The 25,254-nt window shown below is 47.4% G+C and overlaps 1 protein-coding gene across 2 annotated transcripts in view; it reads left to right on the top strand.

Annotated features, from left to right (window-relative positions):
- Nucleotides 1-360: 360 nt before the first annotated feature.
- Nucleotides 361-25,254, top strand: part of SEMA4A (semaphorin 4A) — an 87,570-nt gene continuing 62,676 nt past the window's right edge. For both annotated transcript variants that reach the window (XM_029580397.1, XM_029580396.1), the window contains exon 1: nt 361-588. The gene's annotated coding sequence lies outside the window, so the exon portion shown is untranslated. The remainder of the gene's footprint in view (nt 589-25,254) is intronic.

Here is a 25,254-nt window from a genome sequence, read left to right as displayed (position 1 = left end):
TGTGATCCTGAGCCATGGGTTTGTCCATTTTCTCCTGGTGCCACCTCTTCCTTAAACATTTTTTTGAGGAAAAGACTTTGATGCACTCTTAAGATTCCACTGTTTTGGAAACTTGCTGATGTAAAAACAACCCCGCCCACGAACCAAAGAATTAAAAAACAAATTCCCCTCTCATCTGCAATACAGAAAAAAAAACACCCCCAAGCCCAATTTCAGCGCGAGTGCCCAGTTCAGACTGCTGCAGGCAGGGGGCGCTTTAAGCACTGACATTAAAGAGAAAAGTTGGCACGGAAGAAAGAGGGGGAGGTAATGATGCTGTGCTCTTCTATGTTCTCCCTCTGAGCTAGAAATCCCAGCCTCCCTGCTGCTGGGTTTAATCGCTGGAGCCCAGCGGGACTGGAAGCAGAAGAGGCAGTGCCTCTCCATGGGACGCGCTGCTCAGTACGGCTGGGCCCCTTCATGCGCTGCCCTCCTATTCACTGACGCCGGGAGGCTCCTGGCAGCACCCTAAGGTGCTTTCCTGCCACCCAGCGGGCATTCATCCAACCAACCTCCGCTGGGGACGGAGCAGCCAGCCCGGAGGAGACGGTAAGTAGCGGGAGCGGTGCTCCTCTTCTCTCAACTCCAGGCCCCCTTGGTCGGGGAGCCAGTGCCTGGAAGAGATTGTGACCCTGTGCTGGGCACGGCTGGGGCCCACCTCAACTCTTTTTCTGCCCAGAAGACTTTCTCATGTGCTTTAGGCAAGTTTAGGGGAGCACCCACAACCAAAAGGGGTGAAGGCAGGGTTGACTGGGCTATAAATGTCGTTTGTTTGTTTTTTTTCCTGCAAAGTAAGTGATTAATATGGTCGTTCTCTGAAAAATTAAAGAAACAGAAGAGGTAACAGCCATGAAATGGTTTTACCTACAACTGGTTCTGAAGCTTATTCTCCCTGGATCCAGAGGGGCAGACCTCCTGCATGTCTGCACTTATCTAGGGAATGGGGTGCTGGTGACATAGGGGGGGTCAGTATAGCCTTGTGGGGGCAGTGGTTACATCTTCATAGGGATAAGCCACTGGAGCAATGGATGGCAGTGTGCATTTATACACAGACAGACATGGGAAAAACCCAAAAGGTCCCAGTTCTGGCAGTGTCTGAAGGCATCCACAGGGTACAGCTTTAACTTCCTTGCCCAGGTGCTTTTAAATACAGTCAACAATGCTTGAAGGTGATGGATTTTTCACCCTAATCAGCTTTGCAGACACCTCAGGGGAAGAAAGCAGGGGTTGGGTTGGGGGGGGGGGGGTGTGAACCTGTCTGCTAGCAGAGTCTCAGCTTGGGTTTCAGGCCCTCCTTTATAACCTGCCTTTTTTTTTTTTTTTTTGATGCAAACATATTTCACTTCAGCTATAGCTTGCCCTATGCGCCATGACCCTTAAGGCTGCGCAATACTGCAGACCAGCCCTGGGTGCCTGTGCCACTCGGTATACGCTGGGGGAGAAAAGGTGTCACAGTCCCAGCCTTCCCGACTCACACGCGCTTTATATATATAAACATGTGTGAACCTGGCCTCCTGTTGGGTGTAGTACTAGAGACGTGGGTGGCACAAGCAGCCCTAACCTAACAGCACTAGGCACCTCCCTCTGGAGAAAGCTGCGTGGGTGGACTGTTACCTAGAAATGAAATGTCAGACAAGTCAGAGGCGAGCCCTTTTTAGTGGGCAAACACTGCCATGCGTCTATAACGAGCTTTCCCGCGCTGCACTGACAAACAGTAGGCCAAAGGCTTTTCGCTTAATTTTGACTTGTATGAGGGTAGAGCCTGTGTAGTCTTCATGTTCCCTTCCCGCACTAGGCACCAGCAGGTGAGGGCAGAAACCGGAAATAGCCAAAGGTGACCCAGGGCAGGACCCGCCACTGGCGAAGCTCCCTCTGCATTGCTGGGCCCTTGCCCAGGCTTAGCTTACAGCCCAGCCACGCAGCTTGCCTGCTCGCTCCTTCCGGCTGGGGAAGGTTTCCTCTTCTCTTTCTGCAGCCTGGGATGCCTCCCCTTCCCGGACAGGGCAGAGTTGGGGAGGGGGTGAAACCTCAGAAGATGTCCATCACGCTCCCCAGGCCGCCTTCTCAGTCCCCCTTGTCGCAATTCTCTTCAACGTTACAGCCCCGAGGAATTTCTAAGATTGCAAAACAGGAGTTGCCAGACTGTTCCAGCTGTAGTTATGGGCCAAGCTCTCTTCTCACAGCTGGGGCACTGCCCACTTCTGTTTGCTTGCTTTGCCCGCTGGCTAGCAATTCTGTTTTGGTGCAACATCTAGGAAAGATTGGGGGGGGCTGGAACACCCTACCCGTCCGGGCCAGCTCTTCTCAGCCAGGCAGGGGACAGAGGAGAGAGGCCCGGTGGAGAGGAAAGAGTTAACGTTTAAAAATGTGGTGCAGGCTTTTTATAGCTTTTAATCTGGCTCTGACCTCTTCCTCCATTCCAGGAGTTGACAAAAGAAGGAGCCACTGGATAAAGCAGCTTCCAGGCTCCTTTCCCTATCACTTTGAAATCCCATTAAAATGCTCCGGATCAGGGCCCCTGAATTTGATGCATAGAAAACAGCCAAAATATAATTATAAAATGAATCAGTCCTTACAAATGTGATTTAGATTTGACAATTAGGTGCAAGCCTCATTAAACAAAACAAAAACAGCCCATAGAACCATGCGATGGGGCATGAGAGCGTGAGTGGATGGGCAATGCCAGCTCCCTGCAGCCAGCAGGGGTCATAGGCATGTAAAGGTCTTTCGGATAGTAGAAAGACTAGGGGCACTCCATGAAGTTAGCATGGGGCACATTTAAAACTAATCGGAGAAAGTTCTTTTTTACTCAACGCACAATTAAACTCTGGAATTTGTTGCCAGAGGATGTGGTTAGTGCAGTTAGTATAGCTGTGTTTAAAAAAGGATTGGATAAGTTCTTGGAGGAGAAGTCCATTACCTGCTATTAAGTTCACTTAGAGAATAGCCACTGCCATTAGCAATGGTTACATGGAATAGACTTAGTTTTTGGGTACTTGCCAGGTTCTTATGGCCTGGATTGGCCACTGTTGGAAACAGGATGCTGGGCTTGATGGACCCTTGGTCTGTCCCAGCATGGCATGTTCTTATAGGGCCCCTCCCCTACCCTAAGCATGTTCCCCATAGACCCAAAATGAGACCGCCTTTTACTCTGCCACACCTGGTACGGCTCACTCAGAGCTTGTGCTTCACCTGCACGGGTGCACCGGGTACAGAGCTGGCCCCCGCCCCTGGCATCAGCACAGCCTAAGTCCAGCCCACTCCGTTCACCCAGCACTTGCCTCTTTCATTAGGTCACCACTTTTTTTTGGGGAGGGGGGAGGAAGGAGATAAGATACAATGCCTCTGGTTATAGGGAAGAAAGGACTTGTGACAACGTTATTTATGTGTAGCCCAGCACAGGCAAAAGCAAGAACAAATGCTTCAGGTGCTCTTAAAAACAAACAAAAAAAACAGGCTACAAGAGGACAGGTGTAAGATATTTGCTCCGATAACATCCAGGCGTCTCTGCCCTTTGCAACCCTTTCTCTAGCAAATCCCTTTTGCAATTCCTATGGAAGAAAAGCAGTTTCCTCAGCTGGTGCCAGGCTAGCCCATGGCCTCAGCATCCACCTGCAGTTTCCGTGAGGACCCCTTTTCTCTTTTCATGTTCTGGCCACTGCTACCTCCGGAGAATGCCTCGGTGTAGGAGAAAGCTTGAAAACCTCCAGCCCTCAATGGAAGCGGCAGAGGGGCTCACAGCTTTGATACCCTGTCATCAGCAACAAGGCTAAGCCAGCCCTGCTTTTACCTCCCCCTGCAGGGTGGGAAGCAGAGAAGTGTGTTATGGAGTTACATTATTTATTAAGTTATTTTATCAGTTACATCATTTGAGTATATGCTATTTATACTGTTACATAAAATATCAACCAAATAGTAATTTAGTTACTATATGCAAATTGCATTGGGTTTTTTTTTGTTTTTTTTTAATGGTTTTGCAGTTATTCTACAATTAATAAACTAAAGTCCTAGTTCGGACAAGCCCATTGCTTTTCTCTAAGCAAATCAGAACTACAACTCCCTGTGTGCACTGACCATAAAGCCAGGCCTGGATGAGAAAGGAAAGGGAGGCAGATGTGATTTCTCTTCACGTCCCCTGCTAAAGGAGTATAGAAAGCACAGGACTGGCATCTTCCAAACGTCTGCACAACTGCCAGCCCAAGCTTCGGGAAGCTTGTTGGTGGATATTGGGAAAGCAAACGTTTCAGTACTTACAAGTAGGCTGTGGCCTCTCGGACATGACAAAAGGCAGTTAAAGAGCAGCTCTAGCTCACTCGAGTTTTTTTCAGCTGTATTAGTTTCAAAAATCTCTGGGCAACGCCGCTGTTATTTCTCATCTTCTCTCCCCCATCCAATCCCCCTCTGAGAAAAAGCCATGAACCTCAAGGCTCTCCCAGACAGCAGATGCAGCGTCCCCAACCCTGCCTGAAACTGATGGGATCCTGTGCAGAGGGGGAGGTTGTTTGTGATACCATCCCCCAGAGGGCTGCTTCCCCTTTAATGACGCACAGGCCCATACAGTAAAGTGTGGCCGCGGTTACCCTGCTCCTAACCCGCTTTCTACTCACAATTTGGCCGCGTTAGCCCAACCCGCGATTCACTATCCCTTTTAACCCATCCTTACCGCTTCGTTAAATCAACGGGAAACCCCTTCCGCCCGCGGCATGTATATGAGATGTAAACGATCGGATTAGCTATTCCCCCCCTCATTCAGTAACGTGCGCCCCGACTATCGCCTTTTTAACCTGCAGTTTAGCCGCGCGTTTAACCTGCTAATTTACCGCCTACCCCTACCCCTGCGTTAGAGGCAGGGGTAAGGGTAGACAGCAAACTTTCCCCCAAAAGAAAACCTAAAATCCCCTCCTCCCAAAGCGACTGGACATGTAAAATATGTGAATAAGTGGAACCAACTTACTTTTTGTTTCTTTTTCAGCCCTTTCAGCCTTCTCTGCCGTCCTCCAGAGGGGGCAGCCGGCGGCGAAAGCGGCTTCCAGTGGCCCCCAGCCGGCAAAGATGGACGAATGCACGCCCGTAGTGCACGGGCGCGCAAGCCAGCGAAAGCACATTGACGGGCGTGCGTGACATCACGCACACGCGTTCATGTGCTTTCATTGGCTTGAGCGCCCGTCAATTTGGGCGCTCTAGCCAGCAAAGCGCATGACGTCATGGCGTATGTTCATACGCTTCGCTGGCTAGAGCGCCCAAATTGATGGGCGCTCAAGCCAGCGCACTACGGGCATGCGTTCATTCGTCTTCGCCGGTGGGGGCCGCTGGAAGCCGCCGGCTGCCCCCTCCGGAGGACGGCAGAGAAGGCTGAAAGGGCTGAAAAAGAAACAAAAAGTAAGTTGGTTCCACTTATTCACATATTTTACATGTCCAGTCGCTTTGGGAGGAGGGGATTTTAGGTTTTTAGGTTTTACATATTTTACATGTCCAGTCGCTTTGGGATTTTAGGTTTTTAGGTTTTCTTTGGTTAAAGTTGGGATCCACTTCCTGGTGCCTGTCATTTGAAATGACAGGTACCAGCGCACCCAGGATACTGTATAGGCGCTGTATAAAGCGCCTATACAGTAAAATGGATTGCGCTTCATGGACGCGCGTTGGACGCGTCTTGAATTTGCATGCGATTTAAATACAGTATCGAGCGGTAGGTGAGCCGGACTGTGCGTGCGGCAAACGCGGGTGCGCCCGGCACTAACGTAGCTCTTCCTACCGCTCCTTACTGTATCGTCCTGACAGTCAGCAATGTCATTGCTAGGGTGGGGGGTATTCTTGAACCACTGCTCGGGTAGGAAGGGCCATTACTAGTCAAAATGGCATGCCTGCTTTAGGCTGCTTTTGGTACACCCCTACCCTTTTGGGCTCGTATATTCACAGACTTGCAAAACGTGGGCAAGCAGGGTAACATGTTGCAACAGCCCTTTGACTAGGAGATGTCTTGTTCCAACGGAGACTTCTCCATTTCCTCTTCCACTCTCTTGGCCAATGGCTGGCACCATTCACTGATGCAATCTTCTTATGACCAATTCTGAAAGTACAAAGAGAACATTTAAGGCAGGGGAACTCTGAAATTCATTTGAGGAAGGAAGTTGGAGATAAAGGCAACCAGACCTCCAAACTAAGAGCAAGAAGCCTGCATATTTACTGACTTTCATTTTTTTTCTTTTTTTGCCTACCTTCTCTTTCGGCTCACAGTCTTTCAGACCGACTCAAAAGGGTGATGTGGTGCCCACCTCTTAAAGGGGCCCATAGCCACAATCTGACTGCATGGACGAGCGTCCCTTATGCATTCGTCAATTCAGAGAGCGTGCATACACAAATGCAGGTGAAAAGCTTGACGTGATACGGTGCACGTTAACGTTTTAATGGACGGGCTTCCTTTGGATTGTATTTTTATTTGGTTCTTCGGTTGCACAGATCCTGGCCCTCGAGGCTGAAAAACTTAAAGATTCTGAATCTGCCACAAGGCTGTGCAGCGTAGCAATGTTTAATGCCTACCGTGATCCGATCAGAGAGCATTCGTTTAGATGTACCCAGTCTGTTTGGATCGGAGAAAACAAATAGTTAGAAGCGTTTCCGATCAATCTGAGCTTGTTGTTTTGTAATAGGCCAAGGCATGTTTGCAAACTAAGATACGGAGCAACTTTTCCCTTTCGTGCCTGGCGAGATAGTACCACCCCTTCCATTTGAACCAGAGTTAATTTTCAATAAGAAGTTCAGGTGGGGATGGAGGGAAACCCTAATAATGCAAGAAATGGCAATAAGGTGGAAAATGTACTAGAGGCTGGATCTCGCTTAAGTCTTCGAGCCAAGGTCATTACCACTCAAGAGGACGTTCCATGTTTATGTCCCATGAAACTGGAGGGGTTTGCTTCAGCAGAGACAATAGGTTTTTTTCACCTAATAAGAAAATAGAGAGATTAACAGGTGCATGGAGATAGATGCTCCAACTTCCTGCAGTTATGCCGCTATGACACGTATAGGTACTCTAACAGCCGTGGTTGTGAGTCTTGCGTTTGAGAGGTAGTGTAGATACAATAGTTAAGTGTCGGGGCCCACCTGTAGAGGGGTCCAGGGAAGGCTGTGCCCACCAACTGGAGTAGAGATGCCTTTTGAGGCTATAGTTCCATCCGGTGGACAGTTTCTGGGCTGACAGGACATCTCGACTTGGCTCAGGAAGATTCCAGCATGCCATGGTCACGCATTTAACATCCATGCAGTTCTGGAATGCAGGGCATGAAGGAGACAGCAGGTTTCGATCACACCCGAGTTTCTGCGGAGGGGCGCACAAGTACTGCAAGAGGTACACGTATTATGGCTAACCGGACCAGGCCGGGACTTTCAGCGTCATCCTGGCCTGATCTGACATGAATGTCTGAACTGGCCTGAGGACTAACAGTTTTGGAGTGAACTCCTACAGCAGTCCCCTGCTCCACAACAGGAACACATCCAGAGCTTCTCGGTGACTTGGACGAATGGAGTAGAACTTGTAAATCTTCCTGTCTTCCACCAATTGATGTTGCAGAGGTCCTAGCCCTGGTGTTGAACACATATCAAGCAAAGATGTCCAAGACCTTCCTCTAGGTCATGAAGCAACAGGCAAGAGAGATTCACCTATTTTCCGAGCACATAGATGGCTTCATGTTCTGTATACACAAGAAATAAGTGCAGAAAAAGTTTATTGGTCCACATGTAAACTTTCATCAATAAAGATTAAATATTTCACCAGAAGGCAACTCCACTGTATGCATATAAGTCTTTAGAAGAATCGGCTGACACGGACTCGTGTTTCACTGAAAAGCTGTCTCGGGAAGGACAATGAATTTTAACCCGGAGTCCGTGTCGGGGAACCCTTCTAAAGACTTATATGCATACAGTGGAGTTGCCATCTGGTGAAATATTTAATCTTTATTGATGAAACTTTACATGTGGACCAATAAACTTTTTCCTCACTTATTTCTTGTGTATTATTGTTGCTGAGTGTAGCTACAGCTCTCCTTTGTTTTTGTTCATGCTCTGTATGTAATCGTACATAGAAACATAGAAACATAGAAATGACGGCAGAAGAAGACCAAATGGCCCATCTAGTCTGCCCAGCAAGCTTCACACACATTTTCTCTCATACTTATCTGTTTCTCTTAGCTCTTGGTTCTATTTCCCTTCCACCCCCACCTTTAATGTAGAGAGCAGTGATGGAGCTGCATCCAAGTGAAATATCTAGCTTGATTCGTTAGGGGTAGTAGCCGCCGCAATAAGCAAGCTGAACCCATGCTTATTTGTTTTACCCAGACTATGTTATTAGCCCTTATTGGTTGTTTTTCTTCTCCCCTGCCGTTGAAGCAGAGAGCTATGCTGGATATGCGTGACGTATAAGTCTTCTCCCATGCCGTTGAAGCAGAGAGCCATGCTGGATGTGCATCGAAAGTGAAGTATCAGGCACATTTGGTTTGGGGTAGTAACCGCTGTAACAAGCCAGCTACTCCCCGCTTTGTGAGTGCGAACCCTCTTTTCTTCTCCCCTGCCGTTGAAGCAGAGAGCTCTGCTGGATGTGTGAAGTATCAGTTTTTCTTCTCCCCTGCCGTTGAATCAGAGAACTTTGCTGTATATACATTGAAAGTGAAGTATCAGGCTTATTTGATTTGGGGTAGTAACCGCCGTAACAAGCCAGCTACTCCCCTCTTTGTGAGTGTGAATCCTTTTTTCCACATTTCCTCTTGCTGTTGAAGCTTAGAGCGATGTTGGAGTCACCGTAAGCCTGTGTATGTTTATTTAATAAGGGTATTGACTCCAGGCAGTAGCCATCATTCTGGCGAGTCACCCACTCTTCATTGTACTATGTAAAACTGAAGTTCTATCTTAGCCGTTAACATTGTTCCTTGGAAGAACTTCCTATTGCGGCAATTCCAGTTTGCAGAAAAATTGGGCTCCACACTAAAACTAGAAATCGGGAAGGAAGCGGATCCTAGAGCAGCGGTGATGGGTCTGCTCAGGATCCTGGACATCCCTGCAGAACCCTCAATTCTACCATCTCATGAGGTGTTGGGCGCAGTTTTCCTGAATAAATGGGGAAACACCTTATGCAGGGTCCACAACAGCTCAGAACATGGATTGGAAATTTGTTGAAAAATTGCCCCAGAACTCGGTGGTAGTCAAGTCCATGATATGAAAGCAAAAAATGTCAGACTACACAGCTAGTGGTGCCTCTCAGGCATGAAAAGAGTGACAAGGACTGTGACACAATGTGATAACCAAGGCTGTTTTGCTATATTAGCCCCTGCAGCAGCTCAATTGAGCAAAACTCGGCCCGAGTCAGGCTTTTTATGATGGTTTGTGCAGAATAAAAGAATTCCTGGTGTTCACCGATCCTTCTCGTCTACAAGACAATGGTGCGCCACGTGCCGGTGATGCGGTATGCAATCTTTTCTTTGGTGCTTGTTTCTTCTTATAGGGTCTGGGGCTGGTCGAAGGGCATTTACACAACTATATTTGTGCTGACTGCTCAGTGGTAGGCCCTTTAAAAAAAAAAAAAAAAAAAGCCGTGTGGCATATAAAGTGTGAGTCTAGCCCTGTGTCACTGTTGGTGCTTCAGGCACTGCCTGATGAGGAGTTACCTGCCTGCTGGCGAGTGTCAGTCTGTAGGTGGGCTGTTTTCTTGGCACTTCGTCACCGAGTCCATGGGGGACCTGCTGCCTCAGTTCTGACAGTTTGCCTGGCCATGATCCCAGCCTAGGCAAAGATAGTAATAGTTATGTCCATCCATAACGGACATTATATGCACATGCAGGCATATTTAAAGCCTGCCACAGGGAGTGAAGCGATTGTAGCACTGAATTTTTATTTACCTATTTATTTATTTAAAGAAAAGTGTAAGGCAGAACATTCTGAGTAGAATCTTCTGTGTCCATGCAAAGCACGGATGAAAAAAAAAAAAAGGCTGAAGAGTTATGGAAATGTCGTTTGAAAGGGAAGCCCCGCACATGCTCAGTACACAAAAAACTGACTTGACACCTCCACGTTGTGCTGCCTGACGTCACCCATGGAGCATGGCTAATTGAGCCCTATTTATCTACAGATACAGTAACCCTGGGCTTGGGTGCCAGCTACTCTGCTTATACTGTGTTAGTACTCTGTGGTGGCCCTGGTATACAGTGAGATGAGATTTAAGGATTTAAATAGTAGGGGTGTGCGAAGCCCGAACCTATTGGTTCGGGCTTCTTTTTCAGCCCGCAGCGGGAAATTTCGTATTTCGTGTGGTTCAGACCTTTAAAATCCAGGGAGACCTGAATTTCGTTGTAGTGAGCGCTAAACAAGAAAACAAATTTTTCACAAATGCACATCCCTATTAAATATATACACACTGGAAGAGAGAAGGGATACGATAAGAGACACTGGAATCCCTGAGAGGTATAAATGCAGAACACCTTAGTCCTGGGGGAATTCTGTGCGACTGCGGAGCGCAGAATTCGCACAGAATTGCCAGATTAAGTGCAGAATGTGACAGAGTAGACCCCGGCATGCCATGAACGGAGTGCGCGCTGTTTGCAGTGAAGATGAAGGCCCCAGCGAGACTGAGTGTGTGTAGAGAGGTGTGTGTGTGTGAGAGGGGAGGAGAGGGGGTGTGAGAGACAATAGAGGGGAGGGGTGTAAGCAGGGAAATGTGAAAGAGAGCCAGGGGGTTGCTTGAGTGAGGGTGCTAGAGAGGGAGCCTATATGAGGAGATTGTAAAGAGTGTGTGTGTAGGAGAGATTGGGACCTGGTGTGTATGAAAAAGGGATCATATGTATGTGAAGGTGCTAGCCTGTGTGAAGGGATTGTGTATGTGTGAGACAGAGCCTGTGTGAAGGGGTGTATGAGAGACACAGGTAGTCTGTGTGAGGGTGTATGCGTGAGCGAGAAAGGGAGCTTGTGTATGCAAGAGAGAGGGACCCTGTATGAGGGGATGTGTGTGTGTGCACAAGACAGTGAGGGAGCCTGTATGAGGGTGTGTGTATGTGCACTAGAGAGGGATAGAGGGAGCCTGTAGGAGGGGCAGTACTGAGAACCGGGTCAAACTCTGGGACTGGCGATAGAGTGGAAGGGGTTGAGCCTAGAGGTGGAGGGGAGAGATACTGGCAGGTGGAGGAGTTGGGGACTGAGAATGCAAAGTGGCCAGGGGAGTAGGGAGAGAGAGTGGAAGGGACACTCTTATAGTGAATTTCTAGGGAATTCTGCTCAAAATATTTAAAATTCTGCATCTTTAAGTAATAACTTTTCTGTATTAGTTTTTAAGTAATTACATTTTAAATTATCATGTAAACTGTCTTTTGACCAATATAAAGTATGCAGAATTTTACATTTTTTTGTACCGAATTCCCCCAGGAGTAAAACCTCTTCAGTGGACAGGAAGTAGCAGAAGAGGTCATGATATGAAGAGCAAATGGCAGAGGTAACATAAGAAAATATTTCTTCATGGAAAGGATTAGGTGCGAGGCTCCATGTCATAAGAAACAGGCATTAATCCAGTCCTGCATGTTGCAGGGATTTATCATTTCAATTTTCCTCACTGGATTTTCCTAAAAAAAAAAAAAATCTGAATTAAATATATCCCTACATGCAAAGGGGCAAAACCAGAACCAGATCCGCCTGTTCCTTATGACTTGAAGGAAACTGACAGCCCTAGATGGCAACAATAGAAAGGCTTTCATGGAGGCAGATACAGTAACAGCCTAGAATAGATACAGAGGATCCCCCCCGATGGCAAAAGCCAGAGATCAGCCGGGGTCTGCGGCACTGCAGCAGGACAAACCGGGGAGACAGTTTCTCTGGGTTTGAGGGTCCACGAGGGATTGAATCTTTCTGAGCACTACAGCTTCAGGTAACAGCTGCTCGACCATCAGAAAAAAAAAAAGATTACCCTGAGCAGGCAGGCACTGTGGCCCCTGCGTCACACTGCCCGGAGCTCCCTTTCCCACATAAAGAACAGCTGCCAACAGCTGGACGGAGGGACTGCCACCAGCAGCTGGCAGGGGAAGGTAAGAAGCTGTTTCCAAGGCAACACGAGGGAGGGAGGGAGGGAGGGAGAGCTGCCTTCACGCTCTCTCCTCCGCCACGGATGGAATCTGCTCCTGGATGGCGCCTTTGCTTACAGGTTTAACGCTGCTTTCTTTCTCCACACTTGCACTGGGCGTGAGATGCTGAGGTTGGAGGGGGAGGGGGAGCCTTTGTAAGAATGTGGTCCTTTTAGGAGGAAAACTGTGAAAGCCACATTTCAGGGATGTACCGGAACGGTAAATGGGGAATTTCTCGACACGCATGGATTTATAGAACTGGGTGCTGTGAACGGATGCAAGGAGCCACAAGGAAGAGATTGGCTGGCTAAGGTGAATTCATTGGCTTTAAAAAATATATATATACTTTTAAAAGCCACTTTTGTAGGGTTATTTCATTAAATTACAGAAAGGGGTATTATAATGCCTTTTGACTGGGGATAAAACATCTGTTTGTTGCTTTAAAAGGTAGCAGCTATAACCATTGCATTAAATCAGGTAGTCCTACAACCCAGGTGAATTTGGAGGATACCAAAAGAAAAATGTCTAATTTTTAATATTTTCAGCCCAGTCTGCTACAGCAGAGGGGGTGCCTGGAGCTAGTGCCAGCCCCAGTGGCCGGATTGTCTTTCATGAACACCTGCGGAAGGAGGGATGGAAGACCACAGAATATTTAATCTCACTTATGTTGAATGTAAATTCCATGTACTTGTATGTATAATGCATTCTTGAAACAAAGCTAGGTCCATCAAGGCAAAAGGGTATTATAATTAATGCCAACAGGGCTGCTACCTGACCCCCATGTCAACCAAGCAGGTTGATCCAGTATCTTTGTCCCCTTTGTATATGAGCAGACTGTTCTGCTATTCTTAGGGTAAGTAAAGGGGAAAAGCCATAAACTACAACTCCTTGCAAGCACTTGGGCAAATCCACTATTGGATCAGCCTGTTAGGCTGACCTGGAGTAAGGTGGCAAACCCCTAACCACCAAGGCAACATCTCCCCTCTTCATCACACCTTCAGTGATGTGGCAGGAGAAGAGGAACGAGCCCCTGAGGGCACAGGTCCCTGATCAGATAATAATATTAATTAACAATTTGACTTGGCTTTGTACTCCTCGAAAGCCTTCTCCATGGATATTATTCCCATTTCAGAAGACCTGCAAACTGAAACTGCATTAATAAGAGTCAGTTTCTCACTGCAGGCTTTTCCTGCCAGAAAAGGGGCAGCTGCGAATTCATTTGGTAAGATGGGAGAATGCAAACATTCACAGATCAGAACATTTGGAAACCATACGTCCCGCCGTACTCTCGCAAGATGGTGGTTCTTCAATAAGTCAGAGGCATGCGGCTAAGTCTGCTGCAGTAGAAAAGAACTGGAAATTTAGGTTCTTTTGCTTTTTCGTCTCCGAAGTTTTGGCACTGGCCAGTATGCTTTAAGGAGCTCTGTGCTTTTCCGAGCTTTGGGGATTTCACAACGGATGCCGGCATGTCTAAAAAGCTAATTTTGAGAGTCAAAATATTATATAGTGAGGTGCTACTGTCAGCAGCCCGGCTTTATGAGTTGTGTATTTTAGTGAGCCTAATGTCAGGAACAGCTGTGTAACAGAGCTGTACTGAAGAAACATTGGCATGTCTTGACCCGAGGAAGCAATAATGCTGACCTGTGGCAGGAACTGGACCCTGGCTTCTGTAGTGGGTTTTGATAGCTGCCCCACTGGCAGGCCCTTTGAGGTGGAGACCATTATCTCTGATATGGACCGAACCATCTTCAGCACTAAAATGTCCTCATGTGTGGGGGGACAGGAAAGAGAAGAAGAGGTTTGACATCCACTATTTGGTTGTGGTCAAAGAGTCTGGTGTGGAAAATCTTTTTTTTTTTTATTTTAAACTTTGCTCCCAAAATGATTCTTGCCATTGCAAGGTACATAGACAGGGACATCCTTACAGGCCACTTGCTTGAAGCCAGGCCCAATCTTCTTGTCCCAGTGGATACTGCCAGTGTCCAAAAGTAGCAATTCTCAAACAGGTCCACGGGGACTGCCTGGCCATCCTGGTTTTCAGGATATCCCTAATGAATATGCATGAGCTATTTGCATGTATTGCTTCCAATGTATGTAAGTAACTCTCTCATACATATTCATTAGGGGTATCCTGGCCAGGCAGTTCCCGAAGACCAGGTTCAAAACTACTGTCCTAGAGGATGCTTCAAATGTCTCCTAAGCTGATTTTATAGTTTTTTTCTATACATGCGTATCACTATTTGGTTAAAACAGCTTTTACTTCCTCTACTGCAAAAGGCCTTCTGCAAAACATTTTGATGTTTCTAGATAGAGCTGTGCATGTGTTTCACTTATTGGAGCTGATGGGAGGCCATCCTTCCACGCTCAGCATTACTTCTTGGAAGACCCTTCTGCCCAGCTGGTCATTTGCTCCTTTTTCGGCAGGGTGTTGGAATGTTCTCTTAAGCTTTTTTTTTTTTTTAAAGCTGCCTTTACCATGATGTAATGAGCATGGTGAGTGTGTGAGCCCTTAGTACTGCACCATGGTTGGCACAGCCTGGTACGCAAACCTATTAGGCCCATGCCAACAGCTGGTGAAACCGCCCTAGAGTGGAAAAGGCTGGAGCTTTGCCTGTACCAGCCACCTCCCCCACGGACTGAGCCCTGGGTTTGGGTGGCTGGTAGGACTTAGTTGGGTCCTGAGGGCGATCAGACATGTGAGAGTCCAGGAGCAAGCTGGAGTCAGGGCAGGCAGCGGACGAGGAGATACCAGAGTCAGGTCAGAGGTCGGGGGGGGGGGGGGGCAGGTGGCAGACCAGGTTTGGTCAGAGATCAAGGCAAATGTCACGTCTAGGCGGCAAGCAAGGTGTGGTCAAGGTCCAAAGCTGAGGTCAATACCAAGAGATCAAGATGAGGACGGACATAAGGCAAGAATGAAGGCCAGGCTGGACGAGGCTTTAACCAACGCAGAACAGGATCGCCGGGGCAACTTGCAATGCTACTAGGCAGGAAACCCCTTGCTGAGACACCTTACTGGAGTCACAGCTGGGTTTTAAGCTGTATGACATCACTGGAGCACACTGGCCCTGAGGTTTCCTGCTATGGCGTTCACTTAGGATGTGTGCTGCCGCACGCGCTTAAGGAGGATGTCAGCAGAGCTGTGTGGAGCGCCAGGGCCTGCTGGCGAGTGCGGTCAGTCAAGGGCCTAACATCGCAGATTAGTAAGATAGTGGCACCACATCAAAACCAGAACAGAGCTGAATTTAGTTCTTAAGTTCTAATTTGAAAGCTACTCGTTGACAAAAAAAAAAAATGGTGTTCTGTCCCTTCCTGACTTGTTAAGCATCTTAGGCAGTGGTACACCCACAGATTCTTTTGGTATCAGATCAGAATTCCTCATTTTAGTAATTACTTGACAGAAGTGGTTATAACAGGCACTCGTACATCCCTAAAAATGGCCCTACCCTCGGCACAGATGACTAAGGTCCTCTATTTTGCAGGCATGTATTTGGTGCCCGCTGGGTGACATCCTTCCACAATGTCTGTCGTTGGGAACATCATGGTCAGCATCGATAATGTATAGTAACAACTGAAGAAAAAAGACCAAAATGGTCCATCTAGTCTGCCCAGCAAGCTTCCTGAGGTATATGAGAGACTGGGATGGAAATTTTCAAGACAGCCAGGTCTGGAACACACTCATGCCAAAATACAGTATCTACCAAACTAAACTTTTTTTTTTTTTTAAAGATGCTGAGAGCCTCAAAAGGATCTTCTGATTATAGAATTAAGGAGAATGTGTGAAAAAAAAAAATTATATATATAGGTAGATTAGAAATATTCAACAAGAGCTAAGGGTCTGTGTCTGTGCTGCCGCTGACAACTAAAAAACAAAAAAAAAGTGTGAAGTTCATGAGGAAGCGAATATACAGGAAGTCCTACACACACTCAGAAAGAACTAAGTTCTTCTGAGCTCTAGTGTGCTTGAATTCATCCTGCTTGCTGATGGAAAATATAATATTCACTTTTATATACTGCCTTGTTCAACAGAAGGAGGCCCAAGGCGTTTACTACAATGATTATAACTCATAAAATATTTAAAAATACATCAGCCTAATTCCAGGGTTAATCCAAAAGCCCATCAATTCTTTATAGAAACAGCTATCACAGCAACACTGCCACCAGTTCCAGTGAATCGAAATGCAGCAAGCACTATCTAATAATGTGCAACGTTTTTTTTGCTTAAGGAATATTAGATACAGGGTTCAGCTGATATACAGCCTATCATACCCAATCATGAGAAATTACTACTTACCTGATAATATTACTTTCTTTAAGATAGACAGATGAATCCAGAACCAGTGGGTTATGCACCTCTACCAGCAGGTGGAGACAGAGCAAAGCTGACATCACAGTATAATTACTCCTGTAGTAGCATCAGCCTGCCAGTATTCTCTTCAACAGCTAACTGTGGACAGACTAGCAAAAACTTGATTAATAGCAGATAACCATTTTAGTACTCAGCCAACGGAAAATACTGAGCTCAGAAAAAGAATGCATCAACACTAGTCTAGGGACTTGGCTAACACTTACCAGTAACCCCTGGAACATGTGGCCACGCAGGAGGTCCACAGCACAATCATTTAGTAGCCAAGAGTGGGAAGCTGGTTTCATCTGTCTATTGTAAAGAAAAGATCATCATCAGGTAAGTAATAATTTCTCATTTCTTAGCATCTAGACAGATGAATCCAGAACCAGTGGAGGTACCCAAACCACTCCCAAATAGGGCCGGAGGCTGCCCGCCATCCAGTCAAAAAACTGCACATGCAAAGGCTGCATCCTCTTGGGCCTGCACATCCAGACGATAATACCTGGAAAAGGTGTGTAAGGAGAACCATGCTGCAGCTCGGTAAATGTCAATGGGAGACAATCTAACGTCCGCCCATGAAAATGCAGGAGCCCTAGTGAACGGAGCCCTAACCTGACTAGGCAACAGCTACTCAGCATCCACGTACATGGCCGTGACTACCTCCTTAATCCAGCGGGCCATTGTAGCCCGCAAAGCCAGCTTGTCCTATTTACTACCACCATGGAGGACAAACAGGCGATTTGTCTTCTGGAAAGGTTTAGAAACCTCCAGATACCTCACAATATGTCTCTTGACATCCAAGGGTCACAACAGGCGATATTCCTCCGCATCTCTTTCAGCGGACGGCAGGGAAATGGACTGATTCAAGTGAAAATCTGATACAGTTTTTGGCAAAAAAAGAAGGAACAGTACGCAGCTGTATCACCCCTGAAGTCAGTTGAAGGAACAGTTCCCAGCAAGTTAAGGCCTGCAGCTCAGAAATTCGACGTAAATAACAAATCGCCACAAGAAACACCATTTTCAAAGTCGGTAACCACAAGGAAAGGTTACACATCAGTCTAAATGTAGGGCCCACTAAGAAATCAAAAGCCAGATTAAGACCCCACAAGGGCACCAGTAACTTCAAAGGAGGATGAAGAAGTTTCACTCCTTTCAAGAAATGGGCCACATCTGGATGAGCTGACAAAGGACCACCATTCACCTGAGCCCTGAAATGGGCAAGAGCCATTACTTGCACCTTTAAGGAATTAAGGGCCAACCTTTTATTCAAACCATCCCGTAAAAAAATTCCAAAATGAGCGGGATCTTAACCGAAGGAGGAAGAACATCTCGATCTTCACACCAAGTCTCAAACACTCGCCAAACCCGCACAGAGGCTAAGGAAGTGGAGAACTTTCTCGCTCGTAACAAGGTGGCAATCACCGCAGTAGAATACCCACGCTTCAGCAAGCGAGCCCTCTCAGGGGCCATAACGTAAGACACAATCGAGTCGGATCTTCATGAAGTAAAAGGTCCCTGCCGCAACAGATTTCTGTGCACCTAAAACCGGAGGGGGGAGTCTACTAGGAGCCTTTGCAGATCCGCATACCATGGTCTCCTGGGTCAATCTGGTGCCACCAGAAGCACCAACCTTCCCTGACTCTTGACCCTCCAAACCATTTTGCCCAACATGGGCCATGGAGGAAAGGCATACAGCAGCTTGTTCTCTGGCCATTCCTGCACGAGAGCATCGATACCCAATGACTTCAGATCTCTCTTGCAACTGAAGAAAACAGGAACCTTCACATGATGAGAAGTTGCCAGCAGGTCTAGAAGCAGAAGGCCCCAGCGATCCGCTATCAGCTGAAACGCCTTGTCTGACAATACCCATTTCTCCTGGGTCCAGACTCTGTCTGCAGAGAAAGTCTGCTCTTACAATGTCTTTTCCTGCAATGTGTGAAGCAGAAATCTCCTGAAGATGCCAGTCTGCCCATGCCATAAATTAGAATATCTCCTGCGACACTTGCTGGCTCTTGGTTCCTCCCTGCAGACTGATGTAAGCCACAGTTGTGGCATTGTCCAACATTATCCGGACCGCTCGACCCTGCAACCTGCCGCTGAACTGTAATCATGACGACTGGACTGCCCGGGCATTCAGCCGATTGATTTTCCAGAGAGCCTCTTCTGCACTCCAGCGCCCTTAGGCTGTCAGTTCCTGACAGTGAGCTCCCCAACACTGGAGGCTCGCGTTGTCATGAGTACAAGCCAGTCTGGTGATTTTAGGGACACCCCCTTTCTTAGATGATCCACTTGTAACCATCACTGTAGTTGAGAGCAGACCTCCATCAGCAGATGAGCCGAATCGAATAGTCCAGAGGCCGTGTGCTCCAATGAGCCAGCAGGGAATGCTGAAGAGGATGCATATGCACCCTTGCCCAGGGCACCACTTCCAGGGTTGCCATCATCAAACTGAGTACCTGCAGATAGGACCACACTGTCAGGTGTCTGGTATATATGTTCAGACACACCTGTGCCATCAACTTCTGAATACGAGCTTCCAGAAGGAAAACCCTGCCCTGCTTCATGTCAAAGCAAACAGAGAGATACTTTAGTGACTGAGATGGCTGAAGACAGCTCTTGGCTAGGTTCACCATCCAAATGAGCTCCTGCAACAGGGAGATCACCTTGCTGGTCAACAGGCAGCTCTCTTCCAGACACTTAGCCCAAATCAGCCAGTCATCCAAGAATGGGTGTACCAGGATCCCATCCTCTCTCAATTCTGCAGACACCACTGGCATAACTTTGGAAAAAGTTCTGGGTGCATTGGCCAGACCAAAAGGAAGCACCCAAAGCTGATAATGGCATCCCAAAACCACAAATCACAGAAAACGCTGGTGCTCTAGTTGAAATTGTAAAGCTAAACTAAAAATGTTACAAAACAGCTGCTGAACAGAATAACATCCAACAATTAAAAACTCATAAAAATTATTAAAACATGTCCAAATATCAATAAAATATTTCAGAGCAGCAGACATCGCATAATACCCAATAATTACAATGGCAGTCAATCAAGAAAAATGCATTTAAAAAGCCACCTTTACTTACCCTCTCCAGCAACTCTCCTACTCCTATCCCTTGCAGGCCAATAGCACTCACCAGAAGCAGCAAGGGCTGCTGAAGCTCTGTCCTCACAGTCCTCTTCCTTAGCGCCCACAACCAGAGACTCACACACACATACACCAAATTAGACCCATGACCAGTCTCTCTCTCTCAATCACACTCATGCTCTCTTATACACAAGCTCTCAATCACACACAAATGCTCTCGCACCCATTCACACCAGCTCTCACCCAGGCACCCATTCACACCCACACACACAAGCTCTCAGCAGCTCTCACTCAGGCACCCATTCACACTCACCAGCTCTCACCCAGGCACCCATTCACACCCACACACACAAGCTCTCACCTAGGCACCCATTCATACTCACACACACAAGCTGTCACCCATTCACACACACACACACAAGCTCTCACCCAGGCACCCATTCACACACACACACACAAGCTCTCACCCAGGCACCCATTCACACCCACATACACAAGCTCTCATCCAGGCACCCATTCACACCCACACATACAAGCTCTCACCCAGGCACCCATTCACACCCACACATACAAGCTCTCACCTATTCACACCCACAAGCTCTCTCCTAGGCACCCATTCACACCCACAAGCTCTTACCCAGGCACACAAGCTCTCACCCAGGCACCCATTCACACCCACACACACAAGCTCTCACCCAGGCACCCATTCACACTCACACACACAAGCTCTCACCCAGGCACCCATTCACACCCACACACACAAGCTCTCTCCTAGGCACCCATTCACACCCACACACACAAGCTCTCTCCTAGGCACCCATTCACACCCACAAACACAAGCTCTCACCCAGGCACCCATAGTCACTGGAAACACTCCATAAAGGCCTTCAAAAGTACAAGAAAAGGCCAACATGGATCCAAGAGGGCAAGAGAGCTTGCAGGAATAAGAAAAAAAAATAAACTACTCTAACAGCTGCATCAGTTTTCTGCTGCTGTCAATGCAACAGAAACTGCTCACTCATGGCTCTGTTGCACTGTGGCCTGAGAAGTGCTGCTTGCCTAACCATAAGAACGTGTGTCCATGATCTCTCAAGACCAAAGGAGCCCAAGAAGAAGATAGTGCTACTAGATGCATGCAGCGCTAGCCACCAATCAGGGAAGGGTCCTTAACAATCTAGTCAAGATAAGGAGGATGATTCAGGCAATGTATTTATTACAATTCTGCCTAAACGTCAGGAACCAGTTACTTAGAGAAATAGCATTCTGAGGCACTAGGGCATTAAAATGCCTGTGATTAATCCTTCCATTTAATTGTTTTAGAATTGGAAGACCAATTAAGAAGGCTTTTTTCTTTTCTGAACTTTTACACAGTGCACGCAATCGGTTCTCCCAGCCTTCACCCCCCCCCCCCCCCCTCCAGATTTTCCTCTTCATCTCGTCGCGGGTCTTTGGTGCGCATTTGTCGTCTTCCGAAACCATGTCTGACTCGGGCAGAGCTTTCGCCTGCCCCCCGCCCGCCCCCGTGAGTGCTCATGCTAAGGCAGTTGCAGCACCCAAGGAGCCTGCCTGGGCAAGCCAACCAGACTCCCATGCTGTCGCCATGAGATGATCCGAATCCAGTCCTGGTTGATCCAAACCCCCGTCCTGTGGTGGCCCCTCCAGGGACAAAAAACAAAACAAAACACAGGTGGGACCACATCGGCTTTGCGTGACGAAATGGCAGTTGATTGGCACTGCTTACCAGGCCCGCGGACTCTGGAGGTTGCTTTTGCCTTTCATCCGGAGCCCAGGACTGCGGTAGCATGGGACCATCTCATTGTGAAACTCCAGCCAACCCCTCACTTCTTCTTTCTTGAAAAAGGTCAACAAATATATGGAAGGGTGAGGCCTTTTTAATTGGACTAACTCAATACATTTCTTGACTGGCTTTCAGAATCTTCCATTTATAAAGGTCAAAATAGAAAGAGGAAGTGAAGGCAAAGGATGAGGTTGTCTGAACATAGAAATGAATCACAGATTATAGTGGGGGGGGGGGGAGCAGGAATAGTGAGAAGACTGATGGGTGAGGAAACTCTTATCTGTAGTAAGACCTTTGATGCTTGTTGAGAAATGTCTGATCATTTTAACTTTGAATGTCTGATATCCTTAGATGCTTCTGAATTTCCCTTAATAATAAAACTTTACCAGTGAAAGCTGCCTGGCACTGCTCGGGTTGTCTGGTCTGTAACAGCTAATCATTTTAAAATTGAACAAAAGCAAAAACAATAAATGTTTTAATTTAAGTAATTAACAGCAAGCATATAGAAATTCAGGGAACCTCTCTATAAAGTATGCTCACAGTCTCTTAGACGTCTCTTGTTGCCCAGCTCTAGAGAGTGCGACTGTTATGGAAGAAGGTTAAAAAGCACTGGTTCCAGTACAGATCCCTGGGGCACTGCACTGTTTACCATCTTCCATTTGGAGAATTGACCAATTAGTCTTACTCTCTGTTTCCTGTTTTGGTTTGGGTTTTTTTAACCAGTTTACAATCCACAATAGTGGCATAGCCACAGGTGGGCCATGACCCACCCAGGTAGGGCTCAGGGCTGCCCAACACCAGAAGAAGAGGCCTGCGGGATGGCCGCCTTGGTTCCCATCCCACAGTGGCCTAAGAACATAAGAACGTGCCATACTGGGTCAGACCAAGTGAACCCCATCCTGCGGCAGCTGAAAAAAAAGGGTTTGGCAGTACCTGAAGAAAACGCTGTGTGCGCGCGCGTGTGAGTGTGGGGGAGTCTACGTGTGTGTGTGTGTGTGTGTGTGTGAGAGAGAGTGTGAGTGTGGGGGAGTCTACATGTGTGTGTGTGTGTGTGTGAGAGAGTGTGGGGGAGTCTACGTGTGTGTGTGTGTGAGAGAGTGTGGGGGAGTCTACGTGTGTGTGAGAGAGTGTGGGGGAGTCTACGTGTGTGTGTGTGTGTGAGAGTGTGGGGGAGTCTACGTGTGTGTGTGTGTGTGGGGGGGAGTCTACGTGTGTGTGTGTGTGTGTGTGTGAGAGTGTGGGGGAGTCTACGTGTGTGTGTGTTTGTGTGTGTGTATATGTGCGTTTGGGGACCCCTGTGTGTGTGCGCGCCTGAGAGACAGGGCTGTGCAGATAGAGCATATTAGCAAAAAGGACCTAGTGCTGCTCATGTTGTCTGGTTCACAACTGATGTAAACTTTCAAAACAAAAAATAAACAAAAAAAGAGGGCAAATATTATGCCGAAAGGGTGCCACTTCAATTGCTGTACGCTATTAAGGAAAGGAGTCATCAGTTAAAACCTGCGCTAACACTTTCATCCACAGTCTCTTGCCCAAATAAAGGCTTCAAACTGTATCATGCAGCAGCGCTCCAGAGAACATCATTTACCAATTCCCTCATTCTAACCTCCTTTTAAATTTAGGAAAATCTTTAAGCAAATAATTTTTATTCATTCAATAACTTCAAAAAAAGCACGCCAAATCTGAAAATTAGAGACCTCTTAAAACTAGGAAAAACATGGGCCTATTGTGTTCTTCTAGGCTCCTGGCCAACACATATTAAATTCTTTCCAACCCGCCATGCTGTTCAGGGATAAACACTGGAATGCTCCCGCTCTGTAAACTGCCCCAACGCTGACAATGTTTCAGCACTAAGGCATGCCTACATCAGGGATTCTTTAACCGCGCTAGCCAGTAGTGGCTCTGCTTAGCTCTCAGACATTTTCAAAATCAAGCAAAAGTGGAAAAGATAAATATTCTTTTAACGTATTAACACATTAAGAGAATAGAGTGTGTGTGTGTGTGTGTGTGTGTGTGTGTGTGTGTGTGTGTGTGTATGTGGCTGGCTTTGCAGACATGGCATATTGTCCTTGCACAGTGTGCCTTCCACTCTTGAGGGTGCCACCTGGTGGCCATAAACAGATACCACAGTGTGACTGACTGACACGAGCCTTTTAATGGTCACTGATGCAGTGAACTGGTTCTGAAAAATGTCCCGTCCCCCCCCCCCTCCACCCACAGAGGTTTTGCCTTGCTCATGTGTGCGCGAGTTTATTCTCATCTTTTTTCTGGCCTGTTTCGCCAACGCCGCATCTTTCTTCACGTGTTCTGCGTTGAATAATAAATATATTCTCCAATAGAGGAGGAGCATGCGTAAGATCCCCGTAGGCTGAATGTCTTTCCCATGTGAGTAACTGGGGGGGGGTCCTGGGCACGGCTAGATTTACATTACCAGTGCTGATAAGCAGTGGAGGGGGAAGCAGGCATCCCCTCCCCTGAGATGTGGGGTATGGGGATCCACTCCCAGCCTCCCCCCTCCCAGCTGCTTACCTAAAACAGCGATGGCAGTAACTTGAAAAAAAATAAATAGATTCGGCATGAAGGCTGCAGCTGCCATTCACATGCCGAAGGCCCTGTGGCCTCGCTTCTCTTTCCACACGGCCTTCATTTTACTATGGAAAAGGTAAAAGAAAAAAAAAAAAAGTATACGTCTTGGGATCTGAAACTTTTCCTGGAGATCCCAAAAGGACCTAAAATATTGATTCTGCTTTGTTCCAACTGGCAGCATCGGGTGAGAAAGTTGTCCGTGAAATGTGAGGATATTTAACAGCAGATGTCACACGACGACTTATCAGCGCTCTGCCTACCTGCTTTGCCCATGACTGAGTTCCAAACTCTCAAAAGCATGAGCTAACCTAGGGTTACCTCTACAAATTAATCTAACAGAGGCATCTGCAATAAAGATGCCTCTCACACACCCCCTTCTCTAAAGGAAGCCGTGCCCAGCACAGGCAAACCAGTCTGGCTGTCATTAATATTATTCCTCACTGCCCAGTAGTACATTTGGGAACAAAATCAGGAAATTCTACACCTCCAAATACTTGAGATTTAAGCAACTCTGAATATCTTAAGTCTAAAGGGTTTATTCTGCTATAAGAAACTATAAACATGGGCCAAAATCGCGTGACGACGCATCATCCAGCTTCCCCAGTTCCCTCCCAGTCCGTTCCAATTAAGGAGCGGATTGGAAGGGAACTTCCCTACCCCCTACCCTAACCTTCCTTCCCCATCCTACCCGCCCCCTATCCCTACCCTAGGTATCCCTAATTTTTAACCTTTTGCTCCTGCAAAGGAGCTGTAGCAAGTTGCGCGCGCCGGCACAGCAGCAAATGGCCGCTGTACCGGGCGCCTCTAGCCCCGCCCCTCCCCCTACCGAGGCCCGGCTCTTGTGCACGTAATAGGGGTTGCGCGCGCATGGCTGGGCCCCTTTTAAAATGTGCGCGGCACGCGCTTAACCCCCTGTGTTTTACGCGGGCGGGCCATTAAAAAAAAAAATCGGGCCGATTGTGCGCTCGCTCCAACCTTTGTGCCTAACGGTCGGCCCTACGCCCTGCTTGCTAAGTTGCATAATATGTTGCAGATCAAAACTTATATCAGATGCAGCCAGAGAGCAACGGAGATCAAATATCTGGGGGAATCTCATCTTCGTTTTTCCAGGACTTTTCATCCGAGGTGCACAGAAAGCGCCAGGGCCTTCACTAACGTCAAGTGTGAGCTGCAAAGGTTGAATGTGAAACTTGCCATGTTATATCCCACCAAACTGAAAATGATGGCAGATGGCAAAATTTGTTGTATTTGAACAAGTAAAAGATAAGCATGGAGCTGATCACGAGGCTGAGGCCTGTATATAACATGGAAGCT

This window comes from Rhinatrema bivittatum, chromosome 16 (assembly GCF_901001135.1).
Source record: "Rhinatrema bivittatum chromosome 16, aRhiBiv1.1, whole genome shotgun sequence".
NCBI lineage: Eukaryota > Metazoa > Chordata > Amphibia > Gymnophiona > Rhinatrematidae > Rhinatrema > Rhinatrema bivittatum.
Note: the sequence above shows the minus strand (reverse complement) of the source record. Positions and strands in the feature narration are given on the sequence as shown.